We start from the raw sequence: 24,608 nt of genomic DNA on the forward strand, positions 1-24,608 counted from the left end.
CGTTATACCATTTAACGTAATACGATATAACGTTATACCATATAACGTAATACGTTATAACGTTATACCATGTAACGTAATACGTTATAACGTTATACCATATAACGTAATACGTTATAACGGCATACCATATAACGTTATAACAGATAACGTAATTTGTTATGACGATATACCATATAACGTAATACGTTATAACGTTATACCATATAACGTAATACGTTATAACGGCATACCTTATAACGCTATACCATATAACGTAATACGTTATAACGTTATACCATATAACGTAATACGTTATAACGTTATACTATATTACGTAATAGGTTATAACGTTATACCATATAAAGTAATACGTTATAACGTTATACCATATAACGTAATACGTTATAACGTTATACTATATTACGTAATACGCTATAACGTTATACCATATAAAGTAATACGTTTTAACGTTATACCATATAACGTAATACGTTATAACGTTATACCATATAACGTAATACGTTATAACGGTATACCTTATAACGTAATACGTTATAACGTAATACGTTATAACGTTATGCCATATAACGTAATACGTTATAACGTCATGCCATATAACGTAGTACGTTATGACGTTATACCATATAACGTAATACGTTATAACGTTATACCATATAACGTAATAAGTTATAACGTTATACCATATAACGTAATACGCTATAACGGCATACCATATAACGTAATACGTTATAACGTTATACCACATAACGTAATACGTTATAACGTTATACCATATAACGTAGTACGATATAACGTTATACCATATAACGTAATACGTTATAACGGCATACCATATAACGTAATACGTTATAACGTTATACCATATAACGTAATACGTTATGACGTTATTCCATATAACGTAATACGTTATAACGTTATACCATATAACGTAATACGTTATGACGTTCTAACATATAACGTAATACGTTATAACGTTATACCATATAACGTAATACGTTATAACGTTATACCAGATAACGTAATTCGTTATGACGATATACCATATAACGTAATACGTTATAACGTTATACCTTATAACGTTATACCATATAACGTAATACGTTATAACGTTATACCATATAACGTAATACGTAATAACGTTATACCATATAACGTAATACGTTATAACGTTATACCATATAACGTAATACGTTATGACGTTATACCATATAACGTAATACTTTATAACGTTATACCATATAACGTAATACGTTATGACGTTATACCATATAACGTAATACGTTATAACGTTATACCATATAACGTAATACGTTATAACGTTGTAGCATATATCGTAATACGATATAACGTTATACCATATAACGTAATACGTTATAACGTTATACCATGTAACGTAATACGTTATAACGTTATACCATATAACGTAATACGTTATAACGGCATACCATATAACGTTATAACAGATAACGTAATTCGTTATGACGATATACCATATAACGTAATACGTTATAACGTTATACCATATAACGTAATACGTTATAACGGCATACCTTATAACGCTATACCATATAACGTAATACGTTATAACGTTATACCATATAACGTAATACGTTATAACGTTATACTATATTACGTAATAGGTTATAACGTTATACCATATAAAGTAATACGTTATAACGTTATACCATATAACGTAATACGTTATAACGTTATACTATATTACGTAATACGCTATAACGTTATACCATATAAAGTAATACGTTTTAACGTTATACCATATAACGTAATACGTTATAACGTTATACCATATAACGTAATACGTTATAACGGTATACCTTATAACGTAATACGTTATAACGTAATACGTTATAACGTTATGCCATATAACGTAATACGTTATAACGTCATGCCATATAGCGTAGTACGTTATGACGTTATACCATATAACGTAATACGTTATAACGTTATACCATATAACGTAATAAGTTATAACGTTATACCATATAACGTAATACGCTATAACGGCATACCATATAACGTAATACGTTATAATGTTATACAACATAACGTAATACGTTATAACGTTATACCATATAACGTAGTACGATATAACGTTATACCATATAACGTAATACGTTATAACGGCATACCATATAACGTAATACGTTATAACGTTATACCATATAACGTAATACGTTATGACGTTATACCATATAACGTAATACGTTATAACGTTATACCATATAACGTAATACGTTATGACGTTCTAACATATAACGTAATACGTTATAACGTTATACCATATAACGTAATACGTTATAACGTTATACCAGATAACGTAATTCGTTATGACGATATACCATATAACGTAATACGTTATAACGTTATACCTTATAACGTTATACCATATAACGTAATACGTTATAACGTTATACCATATAACGTAATACGTAATAACGTTATACCATATAACGTAATACGTTATAACGTTATACCATATAACGTAATACGTTATGACGTTATACCATATAACGTAATACTTTATAACGTTATACCATATAACGTAATACGTTATGACGTTATACCATATAACGTAATACGTTATAACGTTATACCATATAACGTAATACGTTATGACGTTATAACATGTAACGTAATACGTTATAACGTTATACCATATAACGTAATACGTTATAACGTTATACCAGATAACGTAATTCGTTATGACGATATACCATATAACGTAATACGTTATAACGTTATACTATATTACGTAATACGTCATAACGTTATACCATATAAAGTAATACGTTATAACGTTATGCCATATAACGTAATACGTTATAACGTTATGCCATATAACGTAGTACGTTATGACGTTATACCATATAACGTAATACGTTACAACGTTATACCATATAATGTAATTCGTTATGACGATATACCATATAACGAAATACGTTATAACGTTATACCATTTAAAGTAATACGTTATAACGTTATGCCATATAACGTAATACGTTATGACGTTATGCCATATAACGTATACGTTATAACGTTATACCATATAACGTAATACGTTATAGCGTTTTACCATATAACGTAATACGTTATAACGTTATACCATATAACGTAATACGATATAACGTTATACCATATAACGTAATAGGTTATAACGTAATACGTTATAACGTCTTACCATATACCGTAATACGTTATAACGGCATACCTTATAACGTTATACCATATAACGTAATACGTTATAACGTTATACCATATAACGTAATACGTTATAACGTTATACCATATAACGTAATACGTTATAACGTTATACTATATTACGTAATACGTTATAACGTTATATCATATAAAGTAATACGTTATAACGTTATGCCATATAGCGTAATACGTTATAACGTTATGCCATATAACGTAGTACGTTATGACGTTATACCATATAACGTAATACGTTATAACGTTATACCATATAATGTAATTCGTTATGACGATATACCATATAACGAAATACGTTATAACGTTATACCTTATAACGTTATACCATAAAACGTAATACGTTATAACGTTATACCATATAACGTAATACGTTATAACGTTATACCATATAACGTAATACGTTATAGCGTTATACCATATAGCGTAATACGTTATAACGTTATACCATATAACGTAATACGTTATAACGTTATACCATATAACGTAATACGTTATAACGGCATACCATATAACGTTATACCATATAACGTAATACGTTATAACGTTATACCATATAACGTAATACGTTATAACGGCATACCATTAACGTTATACCATATAACGTAATACGTTATAACGTTATACCATATAACGTAATACGTTATAACGTTATACCATATAACGTAATACGTTATAACGTTATACTATACTACGTAATACGCTATAACGTTATGCCATATAAAGTAATACGTTTTAACGTTATACCATATAACGTAATGCGTTATAACGTTATACCATATAACGTAATACGTTATAACGTTATACCATATAACGTAATACGTTATAACGGCATACCATATAACGTTATACCATATAACGTAATACGTTATAACGCTATACCATATAACGTAATACGTTATAACGTTATACCATATAGCGTAATACGATATAACGTTATACCATATAACGTAATACGTTATAACGGCATACCTTATAACGTAATACGTTATAACGTAATACGTTATAACGTTATACCATATAACGTAATACGTTATAACGTTATACCATATAACGTAATGCGTTATAACGTTATACCATATAACGTAATACGTTATAACGTTATACCATATAACGTAATACGTTATAACGGCATACCATATAACGTTATACCATATAACGTAATACGTTATAACGTTATACCATATAACGTAATACGTTATAACGTTATACCATATAGCGTAATACGATATAACGTTATGCAATATAACGTAATACGTTATAACGTCTTACCATATAACGGAATACGTTATAACGGTATACCATATAACGTTATATCGTATAAGGTAATACTTTATAGCGTTTTACCATATAACGTAATACGTTATAACGTTATACCATTTAACGTAATACGATATAACGTTATACCATATAACGTAATACGTTATAACGTTATACCATGTAACGTAATACGTTATAACGTTATACCATATAACGTAATACGTTATAACGGCATACCATATAACGTTATAACAGATAACGTAATTCGTTATGACGATATACCATATAACGTAATACGTTATAACGTTATACCATATAACGTAATACGTTATAACGGCATACCTTATAACGCTATACCATATAACGTAATACGTTATAACGTTATACCATATAACATAATACGTTATAACGTTATACTATATTACGTAATAGGTTATAACGTTATACCATATAAAGTAATACGTTATAACGTTATACCATATAACGTAATACGTTATAACGTTATACTATATTACGTAATACGCTATAACGTTATACCATATAAAGTAATACGTTTTAACGTTATACCATATAACGTAATACGTTATAACGTTATACCATATAACGTAATACGTTATAACGGCATACCTTATAACGTAATACGTTATAACGTAATACGTTATAACGTTATGCCATATAACGTAATACGTTATAACGTCATGCCATATAACGTAGTACGTTATGACGTTATACCATATAACGTAATACGTTATAACGTTATACCATATAATGTAATTCGTTATGACGATATACCATATAACGAAATACGTTATAACGTTATACCTTATAACGTTATACCATATAACGTAATACGTTATAACGTTATACTATATTACGTAATACGCTATAACGTTATACCATATAAAGTAATACGTTTTAACGTTATACCATATAACGTAATACGTTATAACGTTATACCATATAACGTAATACGTTATAACGGCATACCTTATAACGTAATACGTTATAACGTAATACGTTATAACGTTATGCCATATAACGTAATACGTTATAACGTCATGCCATATAACGTAGTACGTTATGACGTTATACCATATAACGTAATACGTTATAACGTTATACCATATAACGTAATACGTTATAACGTTATACCATATAACGTAATACGCTATAACGGCATACCATATAACGTAATACGATATAACATTATACCATATAGCGTATTACGTTATAACGTTATACCATATAACGGTATACCATATAACGTTATACCATATAACGTAATACTTTATAACGTTATACCATATAACGTAATACGTTATAACGTTGTAGCATATATCGTAATACGATATAACGTTATACCATATAACGTAATACGTTATAACGTTATACCATATAACGTAATACGTTATGACGTTATACCATATAACGTAATACGTTATAACGTTATACCATATAACGTAATACGTTATGACGTTATAACATGTAACGTAATACGTTATAACGTTATACCATATAACGTAATACGTTATAACGTTATACCAGATAACGTAATTCGTTATGACGATATACCATATAACGTAATACGTTATAACGTTATACTATATTACGTAATACGTCATAACGTTATACCATATAAAGTAATACGTTATAGCGTTATGCCATATAACGTAATACGTTATAACGTTATGCCATATAACGTAGTACGTTATGACGTTATACCATATAACGTAATACATTATAACGTTATACCATATAATGTAATTCGTTATGACGATATACCATATAACGAAATACGTTATAACGTTATACCATTTAAAGTAATACGTTATAACGTTATGCCATATAACGTAATACGTTATGACGTTATGCCATATAACGTATACGTTATAACGTTATACCATATAACGTAATACGTTATAACGTTTTACCATATAACGTAATACGTTATAACGCTATACCATATAACGTAATACGTTATAACGGCATACCATTAACGTTATACCATATAACGTAATACGTTATAACGTTATACCATATAACGTAATACGTTATAACGTTATACCATATAACGTAATACGTTATAACGTTATACTATACTACGTAATACGCTATAACGTTATGCCATATAAAGTAATACGTTTTAACGTTATACCATATAACGTAATGCGTTATAACGTTATACCATATAACGTAATACGTTATAACGTTATACCATATAACGTAATACGTTATAACGGCATACCATATAACGTTATACCATATAACGTAATACGTTATAACGTTATACCATATAACGTAATACGTTATAACGTTATACCATATAGCGTAATACGATATAACGTTATACCATATAACGTAATACGTTATAACGTTATACCATATAACGTAATACGTTATAACGGCATACCTTATAACGCTATACCATATAACGTAATACGTTATAACGTTATACCATATAACGTAATACGTTATAACGTTATACTATATTACGTAATAGGTTATAACGTTATACCATATAAAGTAATACGTTATAACGTTATACCATATAACGTAATACGTTATAACGTTATACTATATTACGTAATACGCTATAACGTTATACCATATAAAGTAATACGTTTTAACGTTATACCATATAACGTAATACGTTATAACGTTATACCATATAACGTAATACGTTATAACGGCATACCTTATAACGTAATACGTTATAACGTAATACGTTATAACGTTATGCCATATAACGTAATACGTTATAACGTCATGCCATATAACGTAGTACGTTATGACGTTATACCATATAACGTAATACGTTATAACGTTATACCATATAACGTAATACGTTATAACGTTATACCATATAACGTAATACGCTATAACGGCATACCATATAACGTAATACGTTATAACGTTATACCACATAACGTAATACGTTATAACGTTATACCATATAACGTAGTACGATATAACGTTATACCATATAACGTAATACGTTATAACGGCATACCATATAACGTAATACGTTATAACGTTATACCATATAACGTAATACGTTATGACGTTATACCATATAACGTAATACGTTATAACGTTATACCATATAACGTAATACGTTATGACGTTATAACATATAACGTAATACGTTATAACGTTATACCATATAACGTAATACGTTATAACGTTATACCAGATAACGTAATTCGTTATGACGATATACCATATAACGTAATACGTTATAACGTTATACCTTATAACGTTATACCATATAACGTAATACGTTATAACGTTATACCATATAACGTAATACGTAATAACGTTATACCATATAACGTAATACGTTATAACGTTATACCATATAACGTAATACGTTATGACGTTATACCATATAACGTAATACGTTATAACGTTATACCATATAACGTTATACCATATAACGTAATACGTTATAACGTTATACCATATAACGTAATACGTTATAACGTTATACCATATAGCGTAATACGATATAACGTTATACCATATAACGTAATACGTTATAACGGCATACCTTATAACGTAATACGTTATAACGTAATACGTTATAACGTTATACCATATAACGTAATACGTTATAACGTTATACCATATAACGTAATGCGTTATAACGTTATACCATATAACGTAATACGTTATAACGTTATACCATATAACGTAATACGTTATAACGGCATACCATATAACGTTATACCATATAACGTAATACGTTATAACGTTATACCATATAACGTAATACGTTATAACGTTATACCATATAGCGTAATACGATATAACGTTATGCAATATAACGTAATACGTTATAACGTCTTACCATATAACGGAATACGTTATAACGGTATACCATATAACGTTATATCGTATAAGGTAATACTTTATAGCGTTTTACCATATAACGTAATACGTTATAACGTTATACCATTTAACGTAATACGATATAACGTTATACCATATAACGTAATACGTTATAACGTTATACCATGTAACGTAATACGTTATAACGTTATACCATATAACGTAATACGTTATAACGGCATACCATATAACGTTATAACAGATAACGTAATTCGTTATGACGATATACCATATAACGTAATACGTTATAACGTTATACCATATAACGTAATACGTTATAACGGCATACCTTATAACGCTATACCATATAACGTAATACGTTATAACGTTATACCATATAACGTAATACGTTATAACGTTATACTATATTACGTAATAGGTTATAACGTTATACCATATAAAGTAATACGTTATAACGTTATACCATATAACGTAATACGTTATAACGTTATACTATATTACGTAATACGCTATAACGTTATACCATATAAAGTAATACGTTTTAACGTTATACCATATAACGTAATACGTTATAACGTTATACCATATAACGTAATACGTTATAACGGTATACCTTATAACGTAATACGTTATAACGTAATACGTTATAACGTTATGCCATATAACGTAATACGTTATAACGTCATGCCATATAACGTAGTACGTTATGACGTTATACCATATAACGTAATACGTTATAACGTTATACCATATAACGTAATAAGTTATAACGTTATACAATATAACGTAATACGCTATAACGGCATACCATATAACGTAATACGTTATAACGTTATACCACATAACGTAATACGTTATAACGTTATACCATATAACGTAGTACGATATAACGTTATACCATATAACGTAATACGTTATAACGGCATACCATATAACGTAATACGTTATAACGTTATACCATATAACGTAATACGTTATGACGTTATACCATATAACGTAATACGTTATAACGTTATACCATATAACGTAATACGTTATGACGTTCTAACATATAACGTAATACGTTATAACGTTATACCATATAACGTAATACGTTATAACGTTATACCAGATAACGTAATTCGTTATGACGATATACCATATAACGTAATACGTTATAACGTTATACCTTATAACGTTATACCATATAACGTAATACGTTATAACGTTATACCATATAACGTAATACGTAATAACGTTATACCATATAACGTAATACGTTATAACGTTATACCATATAACGTAATACGTTATGACGTTATACCATATAACGTAATACTTTATAACGTTATACCATATAACGTAATACGTTATGACGTTATACCATATAACGTAATACGTTATAACGTTATACCATATAACGTAATACGTTATAACGTTGTAGCATATATCGTAATACGATATAACGTTATACCATATAACGTAATACGTTATAACGTTATACCATATAACGTAATACGTTATGACGTTATACCATATAACGTAATACGTTATAACGTTATACCATATATCGTAATACGTTATGACGTTATACCATATAACGTAATACGTTATAACGTTATACCATATAACGTAATACGTTATGACGTTATAACATGTAACGTAATACGTTATAACGTTATACCATATAACGTAATACGTTATAACGTTATACCAGATAACGTAATTCGTTATGACGATATACCATATAACGTAATACGTTATAACGTTATACTATATTACGTAATACGTCATAACGTTATACCATATAAAGTAATACGTTATAACGTTATGCCATATAACGTAATACGTTATAACGTTATGCCATATAACGTAGTACGTTATGACGTTATACCATATAACGTAATACGTTACAACGTTATACCATATAATGTAATTCGTTATGACGATATACCATATAACGAAATACGTTATAACGTTATACCATTTAAAGTAATACGTTATAACGTTATGCCATATAACGTAATACGTTATGACGTTATGCCATATAACGTATACGTTATAACGTTATACCATATAACGTAATACGTTATAGCGTTTTACCATATAACGTAATACGTTATAACGTTATACCATATAACGTAATACGATATAACGTTATACCATATAACGTAATAGGTTATAACGTAATACGTTATAACGTCTTACCATATACCGTAATACGTTATAACGGCATACCTTATAACGTTATACCATATAACGTAATACGTTATAACGTTATACCATATAACGTAATACGTTATAACGTTATACCATATAACGTAATACGTTATAACGTTATACTATATTACGTAATACGTTATAACGTTATATCATATAAAGTAATACGTTATAACGTTATGCCATATAACGTAATACGTTATAACGTTATGCCATATAACGTAGTACGTTATGACGTTATACCATATAACGTAATACGTTATAACGTTATACCATATAATGTAATTCGTTATGACGATATACCATATAACGAAATACGTTATAACGTTATACCTTATAACGTTATACCATAAAACGTAATACGTTATAACGTTATACCATATAACGTAATACGTTATAACGTTATACCATATAACGTAATACGTTATAGCGTTATACCATATAGCGTAATACGTTATAACGTTATACCATATAACGTAATACGTTATAACGTTATACCATATAACGTAATACGTTATAACGGCATACCATATAACGTTATACCATATAACGTAATACGTTATAACGTTATACCATATAACGTAATACGTTATAACGGCATACCATTAACGTTATACCATATAACGTAATACGTTATAACGTTATACCATATAACGTAATACGTTATAACGTTATACCATATAACGTAATACGTTATAACGTTATACTATACTACGTAATACGCTATAACGTTATGCCATATAAAGTAATACGTTTTAACGTTATACCATATAACGTAATGCGTTATAACGTTATACCATATAACGTAATACGTTATAACGTTATACCATATAACGTAATACGTTATAACGGCATACCATATAACGTTATACCATATAACGTAATACGTTATAACGCTATACCATATAACGTAATACGTTATAACGTTATACCATATAGCGTAATACGATATAACGTTATACCATATAACGTAATACGTTATAACGGCATACCTTATAACGTAATACGTTATAACGTAATACGTTATAACGTAATACGTTATAACGTTATACCATATAACGTAATACGTTATAACGTTATACCATATAACGTAATGCGTTATAACGTTATACCATATAACGTAATACGTTATAACGTTATACCATATAACGTAATACGTTATAACGGCATACCATATAACGTTATACCATATAACGTAATACGTTATAACGTTATACCATATAACGTAATACGTTATAACGTTATACCATATAGCGTAATACGATATAACGTTATGCAATATAACGTAATACGTTATAACGTCTTACCATATAACGGAATACGTTATAACGGTATACCATATAACGTTATATCGTATAAGGTAATACTTTATAGCGTTTTACCATATAACGTAATACGTTATAACGTTATACCATTTAACGTAATACGATATAACGTTATACCATATAACGTAATACGTTATAACGTTATACCATGTAACGTAATACGTTATAACGTTATACCATATAACGTAATACGTTATAACGGCATACCATATAACGTTATAACAGATAACGTAATTCGTTATGACGATATACCATATAACGTAATACGTTATAACGTTATACCATATAACGTAATACGTTATAACGGCATACCTTATAACGCTATACCATATAACGTAATACGTTATAACGTTATACCATATAACGTAATACGTTATAACGTTATACTATATTACGTAATAGGTTATAACGTTATACCATATAAAGTAATACGTTATAACGTTATACCATATAACGTAATACGTTATAACGTTATACTATATTACGTAATACGCTATAACGTTATACCATATAAAGTAATACGTTTTAACGTTATACCATATAACGTAATACGTTATAACGTTATACCATATAACGTAATACGTTATAACGGCATACCTTATAACGTAATACGTTATAACGTAATACGTTATAACGTTATGCCATATAACGTAATACGTTATAACGTCATGCCATATAACGTAGTACGTTATGACGTTATACCATATAACGTAATACGTTATAACGTTATACCATATAATGTAATTCGTTATGACGATATACCATATAACGAAATACGTTATAACGTTATACCTTATAACGTTATACCATATAACGTAATACGTTATAACGTTATACTATATTACGTAATACGCTATAACGTTATACCATATAAAGTAATACGTTTTAACGTTATACCATATAACGTAATACGTTATAACGTTATATCATATAACGTAATACGTTATAACGGCATACCTTATAACGTAATACGTTATAACGTAATACGTTATAACGTTATGCCATATAACGTAATACGTTATAACGTCATGCCATATAACGTAGTACGTTATGACGTTATACCATATAACGTAATACGTTATAACGTTATACCATATAACGTAATACGTTATAACGTTATACCATATAACGTAATACGCTATAACGGCATACCATATAACGTAATACGTTATAACGTTATACCACATAACGTAATACGTTATAACGTTATACCATATAACGTAGTACGATATAACGTTATACCATATAACGTAATACGTTATAACGGCATACCATATAACGTAATACGTTATAACGTTATACCATATAACGTAATACGTTATGACGTTATACCATATAACGTAATACGTTATAACGTTATACCATATAACGTAATACGTTATGACGTTATAACATATAACGTAATACGTTATAACGTTATACCATATAACGTAATACGTTATAACGTTATACCAGATAACGTAATTCGTTATGACGATATACCATATAACGTAATACGTTATAACGTTATACCTTATAACGTTATACCATATAACGTAATACGTTATAACGTTATACCATATAACGTAATACGTAATAACGTTATACCATATAACGTAATACGTTATAACGTTATACCATATAACGTAATACGTTATGACGTTATACCATATAACGTAATACGTTATAACGTTATACCATATAACGTAATACGTTATGACGTTATACCATATAACGTAATACGTTATAACGTTATACCATATATCGTAATACGTTATGACGTTATACCATATAACGTAATACGTTATAACGTTATACCATATAACGTAATACGTTATAACGTTGTAGCATATATCGTAATACGATATAACGTTATACCATATAACGTAATACGTTATAACGTTATACCATATAGCGTATTACGTTATAACGTTATACCATATAACGGTATACCATATAACGTTATACCATATAACGTAATACTTTATAACGTTATACCATATAACGTAATACGTTATGACGTTATACCATATAACGTAATACGTTATAACGTTATACCATATAACGTAATACGTTATAACGTTGTAGCATATATCGTAATACGATATAACGTTATACCATATAACGTAATACGTTATAACGTTATACCATATAACGTAATACGTTATGACGTTATACCATATAACGTAATACGTTATAACGTTATACCATATATCGTAATACGTTATGACGTTATACCATATAACGTAATACGTTATAACGTTATACCATATAACGTAATACGTTATGACGTTATAACATGTAACGTAATACGTTATAACGTTATACCATATAACGTAATACGTTATAACGTTATACCAGATAACGTAATTCGTTATGACGATATACCATATAACGTAATACGTTATAACGTTATGCCATATAACGTAGTACGTTATGACGTTATACCATATAACGTAATACGTTACAACGTTATACCATATAATGTAATTCGTTATGACGATATACCATATAACGAAATACGTTATAACGTTATACCATTTAAAGTAATACGTTATAACGTTATGCCATATAACGTAATACGTTATGACGTTATGCCATATAACGTATACGTTATAACGTTATACCATATAACGTAATACGTTATAACGTTTTACCATATAACGTAATACGTTATAACGTTATACCGTATAACGTAATACGATATAACGTTATACCATATAACGTAATAGGTTATAACGTAATACGTTATAACGTCTTACCATATACCGTAATACGTTATAACGGCATACCTTATAACGTTATACCATATAACGTAATACGTTATAACGTTATACCATATAACGTAATACGTTATAACGTTATACCATATAACGTAATACGTTATAACGCTATACTATATTACGTAATACGTTATAACGTTATATCATATAAAGTAATACGTTATAACGTTATGCCATATAACGTAATACGTTATAACGTTATGCCATATAACGTAGTACGTTATGACGTTATACCATATAACGTAATACGTTATAACGTTATACCATATAATGTAATTCGTTATGACGATATACCATATAACGAAATACGTTATAACGTTATACCTTATAACGTTATACCATAAAACGTAATACGTTATAACGTTATACCATATAACGTAATACGTTATAACGTTATACCATATAACGTAATACGTTATAGCGTTATACCATATAGCGTAATACGTTATAACGTTATACCATATAACGTAATACGTTATAACGTTATACCATATAACGTAATACGTTATAACGGCATACCATATAACGTTATACCATATAACGTAATACGTTATAACGTTATACCATATAACGTAATACGTTATAACGGCATACCATTAACGTTATACCATATAACGTAATACGTTATAACGTTATACCATATAACGTAATACGTTATAACGTTATACCATATAACGTAATACGTTATAACGTTATACTATACTACGTAATACGCTATAACGTTATGCCATATAAAGTAATACGTTTTAACGTTATACCATATAACGTAATGCGTTATAACGTTATACCATATAACGTAATACGTTATAACGTTATACCATATAACGTAATACGTTATAACGGCATACCATATAACGTTATACCATATAACGTAATACGTTATAACGCTATACCATATAACGTAATACGTTATAACGTTATACCATATAGCGTAATACGATATAACGTTATACCATATAACGTAATACGTTATAACGGCATACCTTATAACGTAATACGTTATAACGTAATACGTTATAACGTTATACCATATAACGTAATACGTTATAACGTTATACCATATAACGTAATGCGTTATAACGTTATACCATATAACGTAATACGTTATAACGTTATACCATATAACGTAATACGTTATAACGGCATACCATATAACGTTATACCATATAACGTAATACGTTATAACGTTATACCATATAACGTAATACGTTATAACGTTATACCATATAGCGTAATACGATATAACGTTATGCAATATAACGTAATACGTTATAACGTCTTACCATATAACGGAATACGTTATAACGGTATACCATATAACGTTATATCGTATAAGGTAATACTTTATAGCGTTTTACCATATAACGTAATACGTTATAACGTTATACCATTTAACGTAATACGATATAACGTTATACCATATAACGTAATACGTTATAACGTTATACCATGTAACGTAATACGTTATAACGTTATACCATATAACGTAATACGTTATAACGGCATACCATATAACGTTATAACAGATAACGTAATTCGTTATGACGATATACCATATAACGTAATACGTTATAACGTTATACCATATAACGTAATACGTTATAACGGCATACCTTATAACGCTATACCATATAACGTAATACGTTATAACGTTATACCATATAACGTAATACGTTATAACGTTATACTATATTACGTAATAGGTTATAACGTTATACCATATAAAGTAATACGTTATAACGTTATACCATATAACGTAATACGTTATAACGTTATACTATATTACGTAATACGCTATAACGTTATACCATATAAAGTAATACGTTTTAACGTTATACCATATAACGTAATACGTTATAACGTTATACCATATAACGTAATACGTTATAACGGCATACCTTATAACGTAATACGTTATAACGTAATACGTTATAACGTTATGCCATATAACGTAATACGTTATAACGTCATGCCATATAACGTAGTACGTTATGACGTTATAACGTTATACCATATAACGTAATACGTTATAACGTTATAGCATATATCGTAATACGATATAACGTTATACCATATAACGTAATACGTTATAACGTTATACCATATAACGTAATACGTTATAACGTTATACCATATAACGTAATACGTTATGACGTTATAACGTTATACCATATAACGTAATACGTTATAACGGCATACCATATAACGTAATACGTTATAACGTTATACCATATAACGTAATACGCTATAACGGCATACCATATAACGTAATACGTTATAACGTTATACCACATAACGTAATACGTTATAACGTTATACCATATAACGTAGTACGATATAACGTTATACCATATAACGTAATACGTTATAACGGCATACCATATAACGTAATACGTTATAACGTTATACCATATAACGTAATACGTTATGACGTTATACCATATAACGTAATACGTTATAACGTTATACCATATAACGTAATACGTTATGACGTTATAACATATAACGTAATACGTTATAACGTTATACCATATAACGTAATACGTTATAACGTTATACCAGATAACGTAATTCGTTATGACGATATACCATATAACGTAATACGCTATAACGTTATACCTTATAACGTTATACCATATAACGTAATACGTTATAACGTTATACCATATAACGTAATACGTAATAACGTTATACCATATAACGTAATACGTTATAACGTTATACCATATAACGTAATACGTTATGACGTTATACCATATAACGTAATACGTTATAACGTTATACCATATAACGTAATACGTTATTACGTTATACCATATAACGTAATACGATATAACATTATACCATATAGCGTATTACGTTATAACGTTATACCATATAACGGTATACCATATAACGTTATACCATATAACGTAATACTTTATAACGTTATACCATATAACGTAATACGTTATAACGTTGTAGCATATATCGTAATACGATATAACGTTATACCATATAACGTAATACGTTATGACGTTATAACATGTAACGTAATACGTTATAACGTTATACCATATAACGTAATACGTTATGACGTTATAACATGTAACGTAATACGTTATAACGTTATAACATATAACGTAATACGTTATAACGTTATACCAGATAACGTAATTCGTTATGACGATATACCATATAACGTAATACGTTATAACGTTATACTATATTACGTAATACGTCATAACGTTATACCATATAAAGTAATACGTTATAACGTTATACCATATAACGTAATACGTTATGACGTTATACCATATAACGTAATACGTTATAACGTTATACCATATAACGTAATACGTTATGACGTTATAACATGTAACGTAATACGTTATAACGTTATACCATATAACGTAATACGTTATAACGTTATACCAGATAACGTAATTCGTTATGACGATATACCATATAACGTAATACGTTATAACGTTATACTATATTACGTAATACGTCATAATGTTATACCATATAAAGTAATACGTTATAACGTTATGCCATATAACGTAATACGTTATAACGTTATGCCATATAACGTAGTACGTTATGACGTTATACCATATAACGTAATACGTTATAACGTTATACCATATAATGTAATTCGTTATGACGATATACCATATAACGTAATACGTTATGACGTTATACCATATAACGTAATACGTTATAACGTTATACCATATAACGTAATACGTTATGACGTTATAACATGTAACGTAATACGTTATAACGTTATACCATATAACGTAATACGTCATAACATAATACCACATAACGTAATACGTTATAACGTTATACCATATAACGTAATACGTTATTACGTTATACCATATAACGTAATACGATATAACATTATACCATATAGCGTATTACGTTATAACGTTATACCATATAACGGTATACCATATAATGTTATACCATATAACGTAATACTTTATAACGTTATACCATATAACGTAATACGTTATAACGTTATTGTATATATCGTAATACGATATAACGTTATACCATATAACGTAATACGTTATAACGTTATACCATATAACGTAATACGTTATAACGTTATACCATATAACGTAATACTTTATAACGTTATACCATATAACGTAATACGTTATAACGTTATTGTATATATCGTAATACGATATAACGTTATACCATATAACGTAATACGTTATAACGTTATACCATATAACGTAATACGTTATAACGTTAAACTATATTACGTAATACGATATAACGTTATACCATATAACGTAATACGCTATAACGTTATACCATATAACGTAATACGTTATAACGGCATACCATATAACGTTATACCATATAACGTAATACGTTATAACGTTATACCATATAACGTAATACGTTATAACGGCATACCATATAACGTTATACCATATAACGTAATACGTTATAACGTTATACCATATAACGTAATACACTATAAAGTTATACCATATAACGTAATACTTTATAACGTTTTACCATATAACGTAATACGTTATAACGTAATACGTTATAACGTCTTACGATATAACGTAATACGTTATAACGGTATACCATATAACGTTATACCATATAACGTAATACGTTATAACGTTATACCATATAAAGTAATACGTTATAACGTTATGCCATATAACGTAGTACGTTATGACGTTATACCATATAACGTAATACGTTATAACGTTATACCATATAATGTAATTCGTTATGCCGATATACCATATAACGAAATACGTTATAACGTTATACCATTTAAAGTAATACGTTATAACGTTATGCCATATAACGTAATACGTTATGACGTTATGCCATATAACGTATACGTTATAACGTTATACCATATAACGTAATACGTTATAACGTTATGCCATATAACGTAATACGTTATAACGTCATGCCATATAACGTAGTACGTTATGACGTTATACCATATAACGTAATACGTTATAACGTTATACCATATAACGTAATACGTTATAACGTTATACCATATAACGTAATACGTTATAACGGTATACCATATAACGTTATACCATATAACGTAATACTTTATAACGTTATACCATATAACGTAATACGTTATAACGTTATAGCATATATCGTAATACGATATAACGTTATACCATATAACGTAATACGTTATAACGTTATACCATATAACGTAATACGTTATAACGTTATACCATATAACGTAATACGTCATAACATAATACCACATAACGTAATACGTTATAACGTTATACCATATAACGTAGTACGATATAACGTTATACCATATAACGTAATACGCTATAACGGCATACCATATAACGTAATACGTTATAACGTTATACCATATAACGTAATACGTTATGATGTTATAACGTTATACCATATAGCGTAATACGTTATAACGGCATACCATATAACGTAATACGTTATAACGTTATACCATATAACGTAATACGCTATAACGGCATACCATATAACGTAATACGTTATAACGTTATACCACATAACGTAATACGTTATAACGTTATACCATATAACGTAGTACGATATAACGTTATACCATATAACGTAATACGTTATAACGGCATACCATATAACGTAATACGTTATAACGTTATACCATATAACGTAATACGTTATGACGTTATACCATATAACGTAATACGTTATAACGTTATACCATATAACGTAATACGTTATGACGTTATAACATATAACGTAATACGTTATAACGTTATACCATATAACGTAATACGTTATAACGTTATACCAGATAACGTAATACGTTATAACGTTATACCATATAACGTAGTACGATATAACGTTATACCATATAACGTATTACGTTATAACGGCATACCATATAACGTAATACGTTATAACGTTATACCATATAACGTAATACGTTATGACGTTATACCATATAACGTAATACGTTATAACGTTATACCATATAACGTAATACGTTATGACGTTATAACATATAACGTAATACGTTATAACGTTATACCATATAACGTAATACGTTATAACGTTATACCAGATAACGTAATTCGTTATGACGATATACCATATAACGTAATACGTTATAACGTTATACCTTATAACGTTATACCATATAACGTAATACGTTATAACGTTATACCATATAACGTAATACGTAATAACGTTATACCATATAACGTAATACGTTATAACGTTATACCATATAACGTAATACGTTATGACGTTATACCATATAACGTAATACGTTATAACGTTATACCATATAACGTAATACGTTATTACGTTATACCATATAACGTAATACGATATAACATTATACCATATAGCGTATTACGTTATAACGTTATACCATATAACGGTATACCATATAACGTTATACCATATAACGTAATACTTTATAACGTTATACCATATAACGTAATACGTTATAACGTTATAGCATATATCGTAATACGATATAACGTTATACCATATAACGTAATACGTTATAACGTTATACCATATAACGTAATACGTTATGACGTTATACCATATAACGTAATACGTTATAACGTTATACCATATAACGTAATACGTTATGACGTTATACCATATAACGTAATACGTTATAACGTTATACCATATAACGTAATACGTTATGACGTTATAACATGTAACGTAATACGTTATAACGTTATACCATATAACGTAATACGTTATAACGTTATACCAGATAACGTAATTCGTTATGACGATATACCATATAACGTAATACGTTATAACGTTATACCTTATAACGTTATACCATATAACGTAATACGTTATAACGTTATACCATATAACGTAATACGTAATAACGTTATACCATATAACGTAATACGTTATAACGTTATACCATATAACGTAATACGTTATGACGTTATACCATATAACGTAATACGTTATAACGTTATACCATATAACGTAATACGCTATAACGTTATACCATATAACGTAATACGTTATAACGGCATACCATATAACGTTATACCATATAACGTAATACGTTATAACGTTATACCATATAACGTAATACGTTATAACGGCATACCATATAACGTTATACCATATAACGTCATGCGTTATAACGTTATACCATATAACGTAATACACTATAACGTTATACAATATAACGTAATACTTTATAACGTTTTACCATATAACGTAATACGTTATAACGTTATACCATATAACGTAATACGTTATAACGTTATACTATATTACGTAATACGTTATAACGTTATACCATATAACGTAATACGTCATAACATAATACCACATAACGTAATACGTTATAACGTTATACCATATAACGTAATACGTTATTACGTTATACCATATAACGTAATACGATATAACATTATACCATATAGCGTATTACGTTATAACGTTATACCATATAACGGTATACCATATAACGTTATACCATATAACGTAATACTTTATAACGTTATACCATATAACGTAATACGTTATAACGTTATAGTATATATCGTAATACGATATAACGTTATACCATATAACGTAATACGTTATAACGTTATACCATATAACGTAATACGTTATAACGTTATACTATATTACGTAATACGCTATAACGTTATACCATATAAAGTAATACGTTTTAACGTTATACCATATAACGTAATACGTTATAACGTTATACCATATAACGTAATACGATATAACGTTATACCATATAACGTAATACGCTATAACGTTATACCATATAACGTAATACGTTATAACGGCATACCATATAACGTTATACCATATAACGTAATACGTTATAACGTTATACCATATAACGTAATACGTTATAACGGCATACCATATAACGTTATGCCATATAACGTAATACGTTATAACGTTATACCATATAACGTAATACACTATAACGTTATACCATATAACGTAATACTTTATAACGTTTTACCATATAACGTAATACGTTATAACGTTATACCATATAACGTAATACGTTATAACGTTATACCATATAACGTAATACGTTATAACGTAATACGTTATAACGTCTTACGATATAACGTAATACGTTATAACGTCTTACGATATAACGTAATACGTTATAACGGTATACCATATAACGTTATACCATATAACGTAATACGTTATAACGTTATACCATATAACGTTATACGTTATAACGTTATACCATATAACGTAATACGTTATAACGTTATACCATATAACGTAATACGTTATAACGTTATACCATATAACGTAATACGCTATAACGGCATACCATATAACGTAATACGTTATAACGTTATACCATATAACGTAATACGTTATAACGGCATACCATATAACGTAATACGTTATAACGTTATACCATATAACGTAATACGTTATGACGTTATACCATATAACGTAATTCGTTATGACGATATACCATATAACGAAATACGTTATAACGTTATACCATTTAAAGTAATACGTTATAACGTTATGCCATATAACGTAATACGTTATGACGTTATGCCATATAACGTATACGTTATAACGTTATACCATATAACGTAATACGTTATAACGTTATGCCATATAACGTAATACGTTATAACGTCATGCCATATAACGTAGTACGTTATGACGTTATACCATATAACGTAATACGTTATAACGTTATACCATATAATGTAATTCGTTATGACGATATACCATATAACGAAATACGTTATAACGTTATACCTTATAACGTTATACCATATAACGTAATACGTTATAACGTTATACCATATAACGTAATACGTTATAACGTCTTACCATATGTCGTAATACGTTATAACGGTATACCATATAACGTTATACCATATAACGTAATACTTTATAACGTTATACCATATAACGTAATACGTTATAACGTTATAGCATATATCGTAATACGATATAACGTTATACCATATAACGTAATACGTTATAACGTTATACCATATAACGTAATACGTTATAACGTTATACCATATAACGTAATACGTCATAACATAATACCACATAACGTAATACGTTATAACGTTATACCATATAACGTAGTACGATATAACGTTATACCATATAACGTAATACGCTATAACGGCATACCATATAACGTAATACGTTATAACGTTATACCATATAACGTAATACGTTATGACGTTATAACGTTATACCATATAACGTAATACGTTATAACGGCATACCATATAACGTAATACGTTATAACGTTATACCATATAACGTAATACGCTATAACGGCATACCATATAACGTAATACGTTATAACGTTATACCATATAACGTAATACGTTATGACGTTATAACGTTATACCATATAACGTAATACGTTATAACGGCATACCATATAACGTAATACGTTATAACGTTATACCATATAACGTAATACGCTATAACGGCATACCATATAACGTAATACGTTATAACGTTATACCATATAACGTAATACGTTATAACGGCATACCATATAACGTAATACGTTATAACGTTATACCATATAACGTAATACGTTATGACGTTATACCATATAACGTAATACGTTATAACGTTATACCATATAACGTAATACGTTATGACGTTATAACATATAACGTAATACGTTATAACGTTATACCATATAACGTAATACGTTATAACGTTATACCAGATAACGTAATTCGTTATGACGATATACCATATAACGTAATACGTTATAACGTTATACCTTATAACGTTATACCATATAACGTAATACGTTATAACGTTATACCATATAACGTAATACGATATAACATTATACCATATAGCGTATTACGTTATAACGTTATACCATATAACGGTATACCATATAACGTTATACCATATAACGTAATACGTTATGACGTTATAACATGTAACGTAATACGTTATAACGTTATAC

Source organism: Bombus huntii, chromosome 5, assembly GCF_024542735.1.
Source record: "Bombus huntii isolate Logan2020A chromosome 5, iyBomHunt1.1, whole genome shotgun sequence".
Classification (NCBI taxonomy): Eukaryota; Metazoa; Arthropoda; class Insecta; order Hymenoptera; family Apidae; genus Bombus; species Bombus huntii.